The sequence below is a fragment of the Lissotriton vulgaris genome, chromosome 8 (genome assembly GCF_964263255.1).
Source record: "Lissotriton vulgaris chromosome 8, aLisVul1.2, whole genome shotgun sequence".
NCBI classification, from domain to species: Eukaryota; Metazoa; Chordata; class Amphibia; order Caudata; family Salamandridae; genus Lissotriton; species Lissotriton vulgaris.
Window position 1 is genome coordinate 289,000,114 of NC_141696.1, and position 16,482 is coordinate 289,016,595.

The following is a 16,482-nucleotide window of genomic DNA, read 5'->3' on the forward strand; positions in this document are numbered from 1 at the left end:
GCAACAATTTTATCTTTTTTTCATTTTGATTTATCAGTTTATTGTGAACGCCACTATATTGGATCATGAAATTGAAAATGGTCCCCTTCATCAAGATGCACGTGTGCACTTCTGTCACAAAACATTGTGCGTGTCAGTGGCTTTCTTGAAATGCTTTTTCTTTCATTAAAAAAGAAACATTGCAACACTGAAAGCCATGCGTGTGCATGAATCTTGATGCATCCACATGCAATCAATTGAAAAACCACGGGTCTTTTAGAGTGAGAATTAGTAGTTTTGCCAATGCTTGTTGTTTTCAACTGAATTGAAAAAAAGGGCTGGGTCTGTTCAGATGGTTAAGTCCCATTTAGCCCCTTGAGAAAACACTAATTCAAGCAGCAAGGAAGGTCACCGGAGCCTAAAGGCACAATCACATCTCCCTCTCCCTGAAAGATCTTAAGTGGCTATCAATTGAAGTTCACTCCCACTTCAAAAGTGCTTGTCTCACCCACATAGTCTTTCACACTGGTAAACCAGCATGCCTGGCAGCCAAACTTGTAGTGTTGCGCTCTAGTGTTTCCGTTGTCACGTGACGTAGTCCACTAGGAGCGCAGGCGGCCATTTTAGGGTATTGTAGCCCAGCCGCAGCCCCAGCTGGAGCACCTCCCGGCGCTCTTGTTAAGAGTAATAAATATTTAATTCACGCGTGTCAGCTTCATAATTACCCCAACCACCTCTCTACAAAGGCTGGGAAGGAGGACAGGCTCATCGCCAGGCCACACAACATCATGCACACGCAGCGTGACGGAAGAGCTGAGTACGAGCACGGCAGGGGGGCTGCAGAAGACCGGCATACCGGCATGAGGAGCCTCGCCTCAGAGCTGGGGTGAAGCGCTGTACCAGGGACGTGCAGCACAGCGGGCCAACCCCACACCAAATGACTGCAGGAGCAGTGGTACCGTGAGTATGCAGTGCCCCTCCCCCGCAGCAGGAACATATTGGCGGGGTGGCAGCGTTAAGAGTGCGAGCCTGCTTCAGCACCAGAGGCACGTAGAGGCCATAGCACAAGGCACAGAGGGCCCCTCCCCCACAGAGCAGGAGGGAACAGCCTCCAAGAACAGGCAGTGGGGATCCATTACAAGGGTGCAATAGTGCCCCTCCCAGAGAGAGAGGAAGTTCAAGCAGCGCTACGCCGCAGACAGTGAGCGCAGTTGCCCCAAACCGAGGGTGTACAGAGGGGGCCCAGAGGATGACCCAGCCAGCCACAATAACCAAGTCACCTCAAGAGACGAAGGCAGGGCTGCACTGAGAGTGCAACAGCAACCCCGCAGCAAAGGGGGGACAATGGCGCTGAACCAAGGGAAGCGCGGACTCGCTGACCCTAAGGGAGCAGAGTAAGCCATTGAAGTACCACCCCAGCCTGCCACGAACTGGCCAAGGAAGCCCCACAGGCTTGCCCCACAGGCATGCCTCAACAGCGTGGGAGACCAGTCGCAGCTAGGCCAAGCACCCCACTATCTAGAGGCTAAAGGCCCGCTGAGCGACTGTTGGGCGGCCGACCCTGGCGGACCACGGTCAAGACTGCGTGGGTGAGGACCTCGGGGCCCAGGAAGAAGCAGCGGGCCCGCAAGACCAGAGCGTGCTAGGGAGCCCTCCACACAGGATGGACGAAACCTTCTCCCTCACTAATCCAGTCCCCTTTCTACCGAAATCGGGAGAACCGGCAATGAAATGAGAAGATTGGAAAGAGTATTCCTGAACTATTTGTCACCTCTGGAGGATGACTGTGGCGAAGTCTTTCCGAGCCAACGGAAAAAGAAGATCCTATTGCACAACTTCAGTCCGGAAGGCATCAGGGTGTACATGAATTTGGTACAAAAGACCATGCCTCAAGATGACGACGATGTGTTCCAACACGCCATAGAGGACTTGGATAGTCATTATCAGCCGGTGGTGTGCATTGCGATCGACCCCTTCAACGTTTTTCAACGGAAACAGAACACAGGGGAATCAGTGGATGACTATGTGGCGGCATTGAAGAAAGTGGCACTCACCTACAAATTTGGAGTACTCCACGATGACTTCATAAGGGATCAAATCATCACGCATACTGTGAACACGTCCATACAAGAGAAATTATGGGTCAGTAGAGAAGCTCCCCTCAAGGAGATTGTGGCCATGGTCAAAAAGGCGGAACTCCCGAAGCGGTGTGCGGAAGCCGCCAAAAAGGACAATGCTAGTAAAGCAACAGTGAGCAAAGTAACAGACACCAACCCCAAGAGCATAAGCAGCCGTTTACAGGAGGCCCTAGGCAGCCCAATAAATATGCACCCAAGACAGTTGCGAACCGGAAGCCCCAAGGGGAGGAAGGGAACGGTTGATCCAGGTGCAGCAGTTAAGCACACTCAGCCAATGACAAATTATGTCCCTCCTTCAGAGCCAAATGCATGTACTGTGGGATCATGGGTCACTTTGAGAAGGTCTGCAGATGCAAACCGCGGAATACATCGGTTAAATATGTGGCCAAGACTCAGAGACAGAAGAGGGGGGTGGCGAAGATGACGACGAAAGTGTGCTGTGTATAGACAACCAAGTCTTGGGCATAGACTGTTCCCGGACACGCAAACCGCTGTGTGAACTTTCCATGGGGGGATCCAAGTAGCAATGGTTGCAGACTCGGGTTCCCCATATTCTATCATACAACGCAGCATATGAGACAGAGACTTTGCGCAGACCATAATCACACACCTCTTGGCCCCGGACATCCATCCAGTTACCTTCACAGGGAAACCCATTCCCATGGTTGGTTACCACACCTTACCACACCTTACAATTTGAATTCAAATGCCGCACGGTGGAAGGGTAGCTCTAGGTAGCAGAGAAAGGACCCTCAGTCCTAGGATGGGTGGATCAGGGAGAACTTGGAATTCAACTAAATCTAGGAGGCACAACGCAAGTCCTGATGACGAACCCTGCACAGGCATATGAAGTGGATACGTGGAAGGCAGAGTTCCCAAATGTATTTGGAGGCACCATTACTCACAAGATTTGCCTCAAAGAAGGGGCCAAACCAGTGAGCCACAAAGTACATTCCTTTTCAAAGTAGGGAAGCGGTGCAGCAAGAATTGCAATGCTTAGAAGACAACGGAATAATTCAGCCTATTGAGAGCGCAGAATGGCTGGCGCCTCTGGTCGTAGCCAGGAAACCCAATGGTAAAGTACGCCTTTGCATCGACTTGCGGGAGCTCAACAAAACATCTTAGTAGACAAGTTCCCATCGCCCAGGATCAATGAGATGTTGGTCCTGATGAAGGGCATCAAATGGTTCTCCACCATAGGCTTGACTTCTGCTTATCACCAGATCGCACTACACCCAACGTGCAAGAAACTGACCTCTTTCATTACGCTGTTTGGGTCCTACCAGTTCCGGCGGATGCCATCTGGCCTAGCATCTGCCACAGCGGTCTTCCAGAAGTTAATGCATAAGCTATTCAGAGACACGGATGGAGTGCAGTATTTCAAAGATGACATCCTGGTCATGGGGAGGACTAAGGCAGACCATGACGCAAGGCTCTCCACAGCTCTCCACAGCTCTCTGCTCTCCAATGCAGAACAGCCTCACCACAGAATGGGACAAGTGCAAGTTTGGGGTATCATCGGTCATGTACCTGGTCCATGAAATAAGCGACAAACAAATCGCACCTAAACAGGTAAATGCGAAGGCTTTAAAGGACGCACCCACACCCAGGAACAAAGACGACGTCCGATCGTTCTTAGGAATGGCGGAATTCTACAGCAAGTTTGTACCTAATTTTGCCACCAAAACGCACAACTTGCATCAGTTACTAAAGGAGAAAACCGCCTTTACTTGGTCGGAGGTATCGCAGGAAGAATTCATGCAAATCAAAGAAGACATATGTGAGGCAATGCCCCTACATCGACTCGACCAGCAGGCATTGTCCATCCTCACCACGGACGCCAGTGACAGAGGGTTAGGGGCAGTCCTGATGCAGAAGTCCACAGAGGGCGAACTGACAACGGTCAGATTTGCGTCTCGATCCCTGGCCCCGAATGAACAAAAATTCAGTGTGGTGGAGAAAGAGATGCTAGCAGCAATTTGGGCAATGGAAAGATTCCGCCAATTTCTGTGAAGCTTCAGATTCCTGCTCAGAACGGATCACAAGCCGTTAGTGAAAGTACTCACATCCAGTGGACATGCGACTGCCACTCCTCATATAGCGAAAATGACCCTGCAGTTACTGGACTACGTGTATGATGTCGAATACATTCCAGGTGCCAAGAACAAAGTGGACGACTTTCTCAGCAGGGCAGCGGCAATGGAGAACACACCTGCACAAACAGAAGAAGATTGCTACACCATTGCATTCATGAAGGACCAAGAGGAAGTCATAAGAGCACAAGAATGGAGAACGGCATACAAAGAGGACACAAGTCTCACAGCAGTCAAACGGTTCATAGTCATGGGGTGGCAAGAAAAGAAACACTTAGACACAGAACAGCGGAAATTCTATGAGGTCCGTGAAGAGCTGTCTGTAGGAGACAACGAGATTCGTGCTAAGAGGAGACAAAGTGGTGCCCCCAGGCCGACTGGTAAAACGGTTACTCACTATACTGCACGAAGGACATTTGGGAATATTGAAAACGAAACAGAGAGTCAAACAAGCATACTGGTGGTCTGTACTGGACAGCCCGGTGGAGAGGCATGTCAGAGAATTTGCACAGTGCAGCAATGCAGACAAGACACAGACCACAATGCGAACCCTGTTAGGGAAGTTCACCAACCCAGTTAATCCATGGGATGAAGTATCAGTGAACATATTGGGCCCCATATTAGATGCGAACAGTGTACCCAAGTATTCCATCATGCTCTTCGACCGTTATTCCAAGTGGCCGGAAATCGAGATATGTGAGACCGTGGACACCGACACAGTACGGGCCTTCCTTACTTTCCCATTCCTGAGAGAAGGGATTCCACGAGTCATAACATGTGACAATGGACCCCAATTCACGTCCGACAAATGGAACGCATTCATGGAACAGAAAGGAATACAGACTAAATACACCCGGTATATCATCCAGCCGGGAATGGCCTGGCCGAAAGATTCAATAGGGTCATTATGGGGTCAATTCAGGCGGCCATCAACGTAGGGAAGAATTGGGAGGCAAAACTCAGGTGCACAGTATGGGCTTACCGAATCACTCCCACCAAGACTGGATACAGCCCATTCAAAATATTGAGAGGGTGGGACCCACTTACCAAGGACAATGTGGCATGGAAACAATGCACAGTACAAAGGAAATGGTCTCCGGCTGTGGTACGTAGCAATCGGAAAAAAAGCACAAAAGATCTACACGGACCACTACAACGTGAGGCACAATGTCAAAGAACATCGCTGGAAAATGGCAAATGGGTCAGAGTGAAGCTCGCTCAGTTGAGAAGGAAAGGCGACAGCAAGTATAGTACGACTTTGCAAGTCAGAGAAATTTACACCAGGTCTGCTCTATTGAGTGACGGGAAGAAATGGTCCCAAGACAGAATGTCCAGGTGCAACAAAATGGTAAAGTGGGCCAAGACAGATGTGACACAACCGGAAGTGAGTAATTATGGGAAACTGGAGGAGGACGAAAATAACAGAGACACAGAATAACCCAGCAGTGGCACCATGAGCACCAACACAGAAGAGGCGAACACCACCTGAAAAACAGGGGAATTCAGAAGACACTGAGCGGCAGGCACGACAAGAAGACCAAGGTGTAAGTGGTTTAGAGATCGGGGACCAACCACAGGAGACACCCAATGATGCCCCACCCAGTGGCAGCAGAGACACGAGGACACGCACCCCATTGAGACATACCCGCACAGGCTGGACCGTGGTACTGCCTAAAAAGTATTGTGAGTTCGACATGAAGACCTAACCATCCTTCAGCTTGAACTATCCATAGTTTCATTACTATGAAGTTGCTGCATGGAGGTTGGGGAAACATGGCGGCAGTCGGCTGACTGCTGCAGTGCTCCGCTCCGTCTCCTGCTCTCGAGTGCCAAAATCATCCGTGTGCAGCTCGCTAGTATGAGCGCTAGTATGAGCGTTTTTGTCTAATGATATTAGGTGCATTTAACTGTGCTTACAAGTGTATTCCGGACACTTACCACAAAATTGTGAACCGAGGGTTTAAGACCGCACAGCCGAAGCCGCAGCCCAGCCCGATGTGCATTGAGAAGGACGTGTACCGCGGAGCCTAGGAGGGCGTATACCACGGAGCCGGGGAGGCGAACAGCAAGACCGAGATCAGCAACAACAGCGGTGAACGCCCTTTGTGCAAGAAGCCCACACCTGAACTGCTGCGCTGGAAACAAGCCGCCCTGGAGCTCCGCAGGAACAGGCGGATTCGGAGCCTCCGCGGGGACTCTCACTTGAGCAGTGCAATCCGCGGCAATAAGGAAGTGTTGGCTTTTAGCGCACTACCGTCACTTTCTTCAGTCGCTTTCCCTCCCTAGCAGCCCGCAGGAGCCTTACTCGAGGACGAGGAAGCAGCTAGCGGTGGCGATAGTTGCACCAAAGAGGTAAAGGTCAGCGGTGGCGATCGTGAGCCTGCAATCACTAACCTACCCCCGGCTCACATGAACGCTGTAGAACCTGATAGGAAACAAAAAGGTAAGAGCGCAGCCAAGGGCTTGGTGGGAGTTAGCACATCACGCAAAAGGAGGGGTAAAGGCGCGCTGCAAACCACAGAGGAGAAAGTTGGAAAGGAGGTATCTGAGCCTAAAGAGAGCCCCCAAAACTCGGCAAAGTCATATTCAGATCAGGAAACTTCATCTTACCTCTCCACTGAAGTTAAAGCAAAAAGGGGGAGAAAGCGCGGAAAGGCGAAACCTCTTCCTATCTCTATCCCTAAGATTACCCCATCTCTGCGCACATACTTCAAGGTTATTCCTCAAGTCCTGAAAATTGGCAAAGAACATCAGCAGAGGGGTAGCTCCATCATTGAGCTTAATCCAGGGTCTGGAGATATGACTACACTCGATCAAGGCTCCGCCTCAGCTACAGCACAGGTTAACCCTTTAGACACCCAGGTTCAACAGGCAGTTCTTGGCTCCACTCACACACCGCAGCCTGTAGAAAATCTGCGTTTGGACGGGAGTGGAGATCCTTCCAAAAACCTAGCAGGTCCAGTCATGGAAGACACCGCTCTGAGAGTAGAGGAAGCAATTCTCCCCTCAGTTTCAGAAGACAGCTGCAATGATCTTCTCAGTATAACCATTTCGGACAATATAGAAGACAACTTTGAAGCTGGAATATTTTCTGAACCCCTTTTGATCGCCAAACCTGCCTCTAACTTAGTGGGCGATAATCTTGCCCCCTGCCTGGAAGTAAATGGCGTCTTAGGTTCTAACTCGGCACCTATCTCAGTAGCCTCGCTACAACAGATGTTTGCAGCACTATCGGCGGAGATAAAGCAAGGTTTTGCTGAGTCAGCCTCTAATCAGAGAGAAATAAGGAGCTTTTGCGAGTCTCTTGATGAAAGAATAGGTAGCCTGTCGGTGAGAACCCAAGCCTTGGAGGAAACGGTGGGACAAATCTCTATGCGGGCCGAGGGCACCAAGGATGACATCTTGAAATTAAAGAAGGAAGAGCAGGCCTTATCGGAGAGAATGGAGGTTTTAGAAAACAATGCAAGGCGTAGTAATATACGCATTTTGAATGTTCCCGAAGGCAGTGAAGGCACTGACATCAAGAGTTTCATCATCGCCTTACTAAAAGAATCTCTAAATCTCACGCATTCCAATGAAGAGTTAGCGACTGATATTCAACGTATCCACAGAGATCCATTCAGGCGCAACCCACAGCGGGCTAAACCCAGAAAAATTCTCGTAAATTTCCATACTTACTCCTTGAAGGAACATATCCTAAACTTAGCGTTAAAGCAAAAATCTTTAACATGCAAAGGCTTCAACTTCCAAATTCGCTCAGATCTGTCTAGATTTACCCTAGATAAACAGTGGGAGCTAGGCCGAAGAATGGATGCCTTTCGCAAAATGGGTGCAACGGTGCAGATGGGTTTCCCCGCATCCCTTAAGATAATGCTGGACAATAAAATGTACAACATTAGATCAGTGCAGGCCGCAGATGAACTTTTATTGTCTTTCGGCAGCAGGAAAGAGAGCGGGGCAAGCTGAGTAGAGAAGTTGTAAAATATACTTAACTCTTCAACCTATCAAAACCTCTTTCTAGTTGCAATCTCCTACTGTTATAGGCTTAGGCTTAGACCCAAAAAAAATATATATATATATATAAAAAAAAAAACTAATTAAAATCACAACAAAATACATACACATAACTTAAACACTCACAATAAGGGGCAAATCATAAATAAATTAATAATAAAAAGTTTTTTTTGCTAAGAGGAAGATAAGAGGAGGAAATAACAATGAGAATCTATTAATAAGGGAACATAAAATGAGAGACAAGGAAACCGGAAAAAATAAATAAATAAATGTACATATAAATAAATATACATAAAATACACTTACAACTTATGCAATAATATTTGTAAGGGGAGCTATTGCGTAAGGTGAAGAGGCACATGGGGGGGGGGGTCGGGGAAGAGCTAGGGGCACTTACTTCCGGAAACTTCCGGTTAGTGAGTACAAGGGTTTCCCAGGGGAGGGGGGGGGGGGTTTGGAGGACACGGGGGGGGTGGAGGGGCACAATAAAAATAGGAAAAAATATACACTCCTGAATGAGCTCCAATCGCTGCACTTTTCTAAGTTCTTGACTTCAAGTGTTATTATTCACTGTCGGCAAAAAAACATGAATCCATATAAATTGACAGTCTCACAAAGTAATCCATACCCTCAGCACTATGAGTAGGCTCAAGATGTTATCCTGGAATGTTAATGGTCTCCGCACCAGGCCTCGTGCTAATAAAATCATGCAATACCTCCGAGACGCCGATGCCGGGATCATTATCCTCCAGGAGACACATTTAATCGAAAGCGAAATGCTCGAGTTAGTTAAAAGGAATAGGTGGATAGAATCCTCGATCTCAACATCTCAAACATTAAATACGTGGGGGGTTTCTATTCTCTTCAAGAAATCCATCAGTCTGAAAATAATACAGCAGAAAGTAGACTCTGGAGGAAGATGGGCTATTGTAGCAATAGAGATAGGAGGAATGAAAATAACATTAGTAGGCTACTACGGACCTAATGTTGATGATCCTTCAGCATTAGAATCCCTATTTCAACATCTGTTGAAATTCCCAGACCCAGTGATCATAACTGGGGATTTTAACATCACTCTGAACCCACTATTGGATAAATCTCCTAATAGTAGACAGAAAAGTTCCTCTAAATCTAGAAATTGCCTTATAGGTTTAATGAACCAATATGGCTATGTTGATATTTGGAGACTTAGAGAGGGCCAGAGGCAGGACTTATCATTTAGAAATTTCAAGTATAGACATAGATCTAGAATAGATTTTATCCTTACCAGTAGAGTTCTGGTTGATGATATCATCTCAGTAAACGATATCCCGTCACACCTTTCTGATCATTCCGCAATGAAGCTTGAATTAAAATTGGGCGACACGCCTCCCACAAGATTGTGGTCCTTTGATAGATCACTACTTACATCAACAGAGGATATAACATTTCTTCAATCAGAAGCATGTGATTTCTTTATTACTAACAGGGGCACAGCCCCAGCAGGTACTGTATGGGACGCATTTAAGTGCACATTAAGAGGCACTGTGAAGAACAGGGTGGCCTATAGAAGAAGGCAGTATATGGATGAAGTATCTGCTATTGAGAATAGCATATCAGCTGTTCAGACTGACATTGATAGGGATAGATTAGTAGATAACCATGACTTATCTTTAAAACTTGCAGAGATGGATAGATTAAAGAACAGACTATCATCAATCCTAGAGAAGCGTGTCTTACAGAAATGGGAGGCAAGTAAACTCTCTCATTTCCAATATGGAGAAGGGGCAGGAAAATTACTGGCCTGGAAAATTAAATCAGATCGGGTCCGAAACAACATAGCCTCCATCACGTCAGAGAGGGGCACCTTTTCTAGTGATGTAGAAATCAGAGAAACCTTTAAAACATTCTTTCAATCTATATATCATGAAGACCTAAATGTCACGCATAATGACATCATGAGTTGGTTTGAGGATATCTCCCTACCATCTTTAGCACTAGAACAGAGTCGCTTCCTGGAAGAGGAAATAAGCATTGCTGAAGTAGAGAAGGCTATAAGGGGAGCAAAAGGGGGTAAGGCGGCAGGTACTGATGGTTTACCGAGCGAAATATATAAAAAATTGATAACAGAGGTGTCCCCAATTTTAGCAACCTTATTTAACCAAATCTTGAGGGATGGAGTATTGCCACCTGCATCCTGGGACAATGCCTTTATAACCCTTATTTTGAAGCCAGGAAAACCTCCCTCGGATTGTGGCTCATATCGGCCTATTTCCATCTTAAATGCCGATTATAAAATTTTTGCCACAATACTGGCCAAACGGCTTGGCCATGTAGCGCCTGATATAATATATTCCAATCAAAAAAGCTTTATAAAAGGGAGACAGCTAAGTGAGCTTACTTATGAACTAATAGGTTCCATAGATATGGCTATAAAAGAGGCTTTGCCTCTGTCTGTCCTCACGTTGGATGCTACCAAGGCCTTCGACAGGGTGAATTGGCTGTACCTGTCGGAGGCCTTGAGAAAGTTCAATATTGGGGATAGATTTCGAAGAGCGATAAACCTGCTATATCGAAGTCCTTCTGCTTCAATCCTGATAAATGGGGGCCTAACTGAGCCATTTAGGGTAACTAGAGGAACCAGGCAGGGTTGTCCCCTATCTCCCCTTCATTTCGATGTATATATTGAACCCTTCGCCCAAACTTTAAGAGACAGAATACTTATCAAATCCTTTGCTTTTGGTGGCTGGGATAAAAAGATGGCACTTTATGCTGATGATATTATGATTTTCACGACAAACTTTGACGAAGCATATCCAGAGGTCATTGACCTAGCTCTCAAATTTGGAAAAATCTCAGGCTACGAGGTAAATGCCTCTAAGACAGAGTCAATGTCCTGGAACATCACTTCAATTGTTAATAATGAAAAATCAAGACCTCAACTACGTTACCTGGGGATAAATATAGTTAAAGACATTGACTCGATTGCTTCATTAAATTTTGCCAAAACAGCAGCAGAGTGCCGAAAACTTATGAGAGACTAGTCACATCTACCGCTTACTATTCTAGGCAAGGTTAACTTGGTGAAGATGTGTATTTTGCCAAAGATCTCTTTTTTGTTTAACTCAATTCCACTTTTTTTTGATCCTAAGTTAATTTCAAAGCTACAGAGCACGATTACTAGTTTTATTTGGAATAGCAAGAGCCCAAGAATTTCTTGGAAAAAAATAAGACGCCGCAGAGAGAAGGGAGGACTAGCTGGACCTGATCTTCAGGTCTACGCATGGGCGTTCCAGCTCTCGCATACACGCATGCTACTAAAAACACCTGCAGCGACAGGGGTGGGCCGCATGTTTTCTACCTTACTGGACTGTGAAGGAGTAGGACAGGTCGGTTTTTTGTTTAAATTTGGAGACCCTAAATTCTTTAAAAAAATAAAATTGAAGGTTTTACAGGGGATTGCATCCACATGGTATAGAGTGAGGCAAGCGATCAAAGTGGGGTATTACTCAGGGAAGGCTCCTATATGGGACCTACCAGTCCCCCCTGCATGGACAGCAGATGCACTTACACATCCACTAAGAGAGGCCGGAATCAGCACTTGGGAAGACCTGTTTATGGATGGATCTCTGCTTCCATGGGATTACTTAACCAACAAAGTCGGGCCAAGCCTGTCGAGATTCAAATACATCCAAATCTCAAGCTGGTCACAGACATATAATGAGCAGCCAACCCGGATTAGTAGTTTACCTATAGGCAGTAATAGTGAATTAGTGACGTGCCTGTCGGATAGCCCCACGGCAAAGAAAGAAATATCACTCTGGTACAATAAGATCATCGAGGAAATGGATAGTAACTTTTGCCTACCGACATCATTATGGGCTGACTCAATGCCAGGTATAGACGTGGAGGAGCTCTGGTCAGCCTCTTGTGTAGTACTTTGGGACCTAGTTAAACCAGCGTGGCTCCGCAGGAACCATCTTTTTACAATACATAGGGCATACTATTCCCCACAGAGGCTGACAAAGTTTTCTCAAACGGGCCTGGTCTTATGCCCAAGGTGCGGGTTCGCCGCAGCATCTGACATCCATATGTTTTACGAATGTCCAAATATATCTACATTCTGGGACTCTATTGGAAACAAACTATCCCTGTCTTTGGGTGAACACATCTCCATAGACCTTGTTCTTGTCATCTTCGGCCTGAGAAGCAAAGCCCGTAATGCTGCTTCTAATTTGCTATTTTATTCCATCCTGGCGGCACGTAGGGAGATATGCAGGCACTGGAAAGATGCTCAACCGCCCACTATGCATGAATGGCGGTCATCGCTTCTTCAGATTTCCAAACTTGACCTGGCCAGGGAAGGGAATCCTAGTAGGAGAGCTTTTTGGTCCATGCTAGGGTAGTAGTGATGAGCCTGGGTTTTTTTTTTTTTTTTCCCCCAGGTCCTATGATTAATGCGGGCATTGCCTACCCTTGCAACCATGACAAATCGCCATGGCGCTATAGGGGCCTCGGTATCTCGGGCACTATCTACCAACTAACAGCCCTAAGCAAGATCTCGCATGGCCTGTGTGAATGTGCTGCTGGGAACTGGTCTCCCCCCTCTCTAACGAATTTCCTGCCAGCTATACGCTGAGACAGCACACCAACACTACCTAATCTTTTGCTCTGTGGCAGTTCTTAGTTTTGATAGATTGGAGCCATGCACGCAAATGAGGATAAAAAAAAAGAAGTTGCTGCATTTCTTTGCAGTGTTGCTAAAGGGGGGAGATATGTAGTGTTGCGCTCTAGTGTTTCGATTGTCACATGACGGAGTACACTAGGAGCGTGGGCGGCCATTTTAGGGTATTGTAGCCCAGCCGCAGCCCAAGCTGGAGCACATCCGGGCGTTCTCGTTAAGAGTAATAAATATTTAATTCTCACAGCGTGTCAGCCTCATAATTACCCCAACCGCCTCTCTACAAAACTCACCAAGGCAGGCTAGTCAAGAAACCTGAGAAACACCAGCAACCTACTTCTCATACCCCCAAAGAAGCATAAACATAACCCCCTGGCTGGCTCCTTCTCGGGAAATGCCCCCAAAATTTGAAATTCCCAATCAGCAGATCTCAGAACAAACCCCTCCTTCATGGTCTTTAAGAGAAATCTAAAGGATTTCCCCATCGATCGGCACCTTAACCCTCTGGACAGTAAATCCTAGCACTCTTTAGCAGCCTCCAATTCCAGTAATGCTCAACTCTGTTATTTTCGCTTTACTTAGGGCTGTCTGTTTTGTTTTTATTGCCTGTATAAATGTTTTGAAGTGCTCTGATGCCTACGAATTTTGCCAGAGCTATATAAAACTCTCTAAATAAAAAAATAAGTAACCTCCACCTGAGAATAATTTTTTGAAGAGATTGGTTCTTTTTTCCTCTACACATCGATTCAGAAAGGGAATGGTTTAGGGCAAGTTTGATCTACAACATTAAAGGCCGTTAGAGGCAGGTGCCTTAGGGCATGAATACAGATGACTAGAAGATAACTCGAGGGGAAAGCAAGCACAAAAAAACTTCAACATATATTTTTTTATCTTTTGCTTCGAAAACCCTGGCAAGGGAACTGGAGTAGGGCAAGGATTCCGCTACCGTACACCTCAGTTAGCCTGAGTACTTCCTGAAGTCTCCATTGTTACAGTCCTTATGTACATTTGGAGATATTCTTGATAGCGGCATCTGACAGTATCCCTGGGTAAATCTGGAGACCAAACAGAGCCATTTATTTAAGAAAGCTAGGGATAGTAAGCCTCCTTTTAACTCCTACTCATAGAGAACATGGAAACACACGGAGGGAGGAGATTAGTCTTACATACATTGGTTGCCAGAGTCAAGCACTCAGTTCTCATTGCCTCTCACACAGCCCAGATTCGAGCCTGTTCCTTTCCTATCCTCCTCTTCAGATACCCTGTTATCTGCTTTTCATTCAGAGCCTGTCTATCCATGAAGCAATTCATCCTCCATTTGTTTGCTGCTCAGGATCTCCCTAGCGCCTTTGAAATACCAAAGGCATGAATATGTTGTGTGCGTGGAGCACAAAGTGTCACAAACCAGTTTTTGGGTACAGTTGTGTGCGAACAAAGTATGGTAATATTTACAGTAGGGCCATAGGAGAGCAGCTTCCTCACCAGATAGGAACATTTCTCATGCACACTTCCCCTTGCATGTGTTTCATTATTGCACATGCACCAAAGGAAGTGCATAGCAGGAAGTGGCCAATTTCTGACCCCGCTGTTAGTTTGATGAAGTCTTGGGAGTGCAGCATATCCTCAAGGGTCAGCTGCACACTCATACTGCAGCACACCGACATTACGTGGTGTCCAGCATGCATCTGTGTTAACGATATTCCTGTGTCTGGCTGGCATAGAATCACACTGGTCGGAATTCATTGAATGCCAACACCAGTCGCCTTACCACATTTTTAAGCTCTGAGATACTCATCACATCGCCTCCACTGCCCATACAGTAATCCAAAGACGGACCTGGAAGACCAGATCCATGCCAGATTGTTTACATTTCCCCATTTAGATATATCTAGTAATATTAAAAATCTGGAATGGATCCAGTCCTCCAGGACCGACTTTGGAGAACCCTGCAGTAATCTAGGGGTGCTTCAGGAGTCAGCATTGAACCACAGTTTAAAGGGAACTTCACATGCAAGCATGTACAACGCACGCCTCACATACACTGGGGTTTATTTTTGAGCCCTTGCGTCACTTTTGCCCCGCTGGCGCGTCACTTTTTGTGAAGCACCAGCAAGGTAAAAAATGTGCCATGGTGCGTCATATTTACAAAGTGATGCATCTAGGTAGTTGCGTCACTTTGTAAATCCCTGCGCCACATTATACCTGCGCTAGGTATAATGTATGCAGGGTGGGCGTTTTGACGCAAGTAAGCCTCATAGAAATGACGCAGTGAAATCTATGAGATTCCACTGTGTCACTTTCAGGATGCAAATGCGTCATTGTCTTACGCCTGCCTCACAGCAGGCGTAAGACTGACGCAGGCACATTGAAATGGGACTTGCCTATGTTAAATGGCCCATTGCTGAAGTTGCGTCACTTTTGTGACACACTCTAGCAATACGTCATTTTTTTACGCCCACAGATACGTCAGAAATACTGACGTATCTGTAACTCCTTGCGACATGATGCGTCATATTGTAAATATGACACATCCACCATGTTGCAAGGGTGGCGCAATGAAAAGTGACGCATCGCTGTTTTCATGCAGCGATGCGTCACTTTTCATAAATGAGGCCCACTATTTTTAGCAGGTTTCCTTGCGTGATTAGTATACACTGGAAACACCCCTTTCCTCGGCCATTCTTACCTTTTCATCTTTACAGAAAAGTGCACAGTCCTGGCTGACATCCTCACTAAAGATAGTCTGATCGTTAGCAGGCCTTCATTCCAGGGTACACACTGACACCCTACAATTCCCTGCCTGACCACAGTCTATACATTACCGAAGAGACGCTAACACAGTCCCATTTTTCATTCTGATTTACAGTGTCATCTTCCGAAAATCTCAGCCTGGGACACTACACTATGGAAGCACATTGTTACTGAATAAATGCAGTGCAGGAGAATGGCATGTAGTTACAGCGCTTGCTCCTCTCTGACGAAGAGTGTTATCTTGGCCAACAAAGACCTTTACCAAAGCCAAGTTTACTCCGCTTTTGTAAATAGGGATGAAAAAGATTAAAAAGAAGATCTGGCACCATCAGCACTTGCCCTTTTCATGTCATTTACAGTTATTGCATTTTCCCCTAAAATCAACATACATTTCAGTCTATGTTTTCATTTCGTTTGATCACTTTCTTTTCAATAGTACTGTTTTTCTGTTATTTTACCTCATTTTGCAAGGCAATTTTTAGCATTGTTTTCACACGTATTTCGAGGCAACTAAGGTAAGTTATCTTGCTTTGATACTTACTACACACACTATTTTCACTCCATGATTTGTAGGTTAATTATGTAAATTGTCCTTGCTTTTAATGTTCCGAGAAGAGTTTACAAAGTGTGTGTGACATCTCTACAAAAGCCCCTGTTTTAAGATTCTTGGAAATTCAGAATTGTGAGATGTGCTGTTACACCACACCCTTTTGATTTTCCACAGACACATTTTGTCAGGCAAAACCTGATGAAATGTCGGAGGAAAGTGGCCCAAGTGTGCGAAAAACTTGCTGAAATTAGTGTAGAAACACAGATTTCCATGTAGTCCCCCATTCCAGAGGGGAAG

General features: G+C 46.1%; 1 protein-coding gene across 1 annotated transcript in view; it reads left to right on the forward strand.

The window, feature by feature from the left end:
• Positions 1-16,482, forward strand: part of LIPI (lipase I) — a 213,368-nt gene that overhangs the window by 170,068 nt on the left and 26,818 nt on the right. The gene's annotated exons all lie outside the window — the stretch shown is intronic.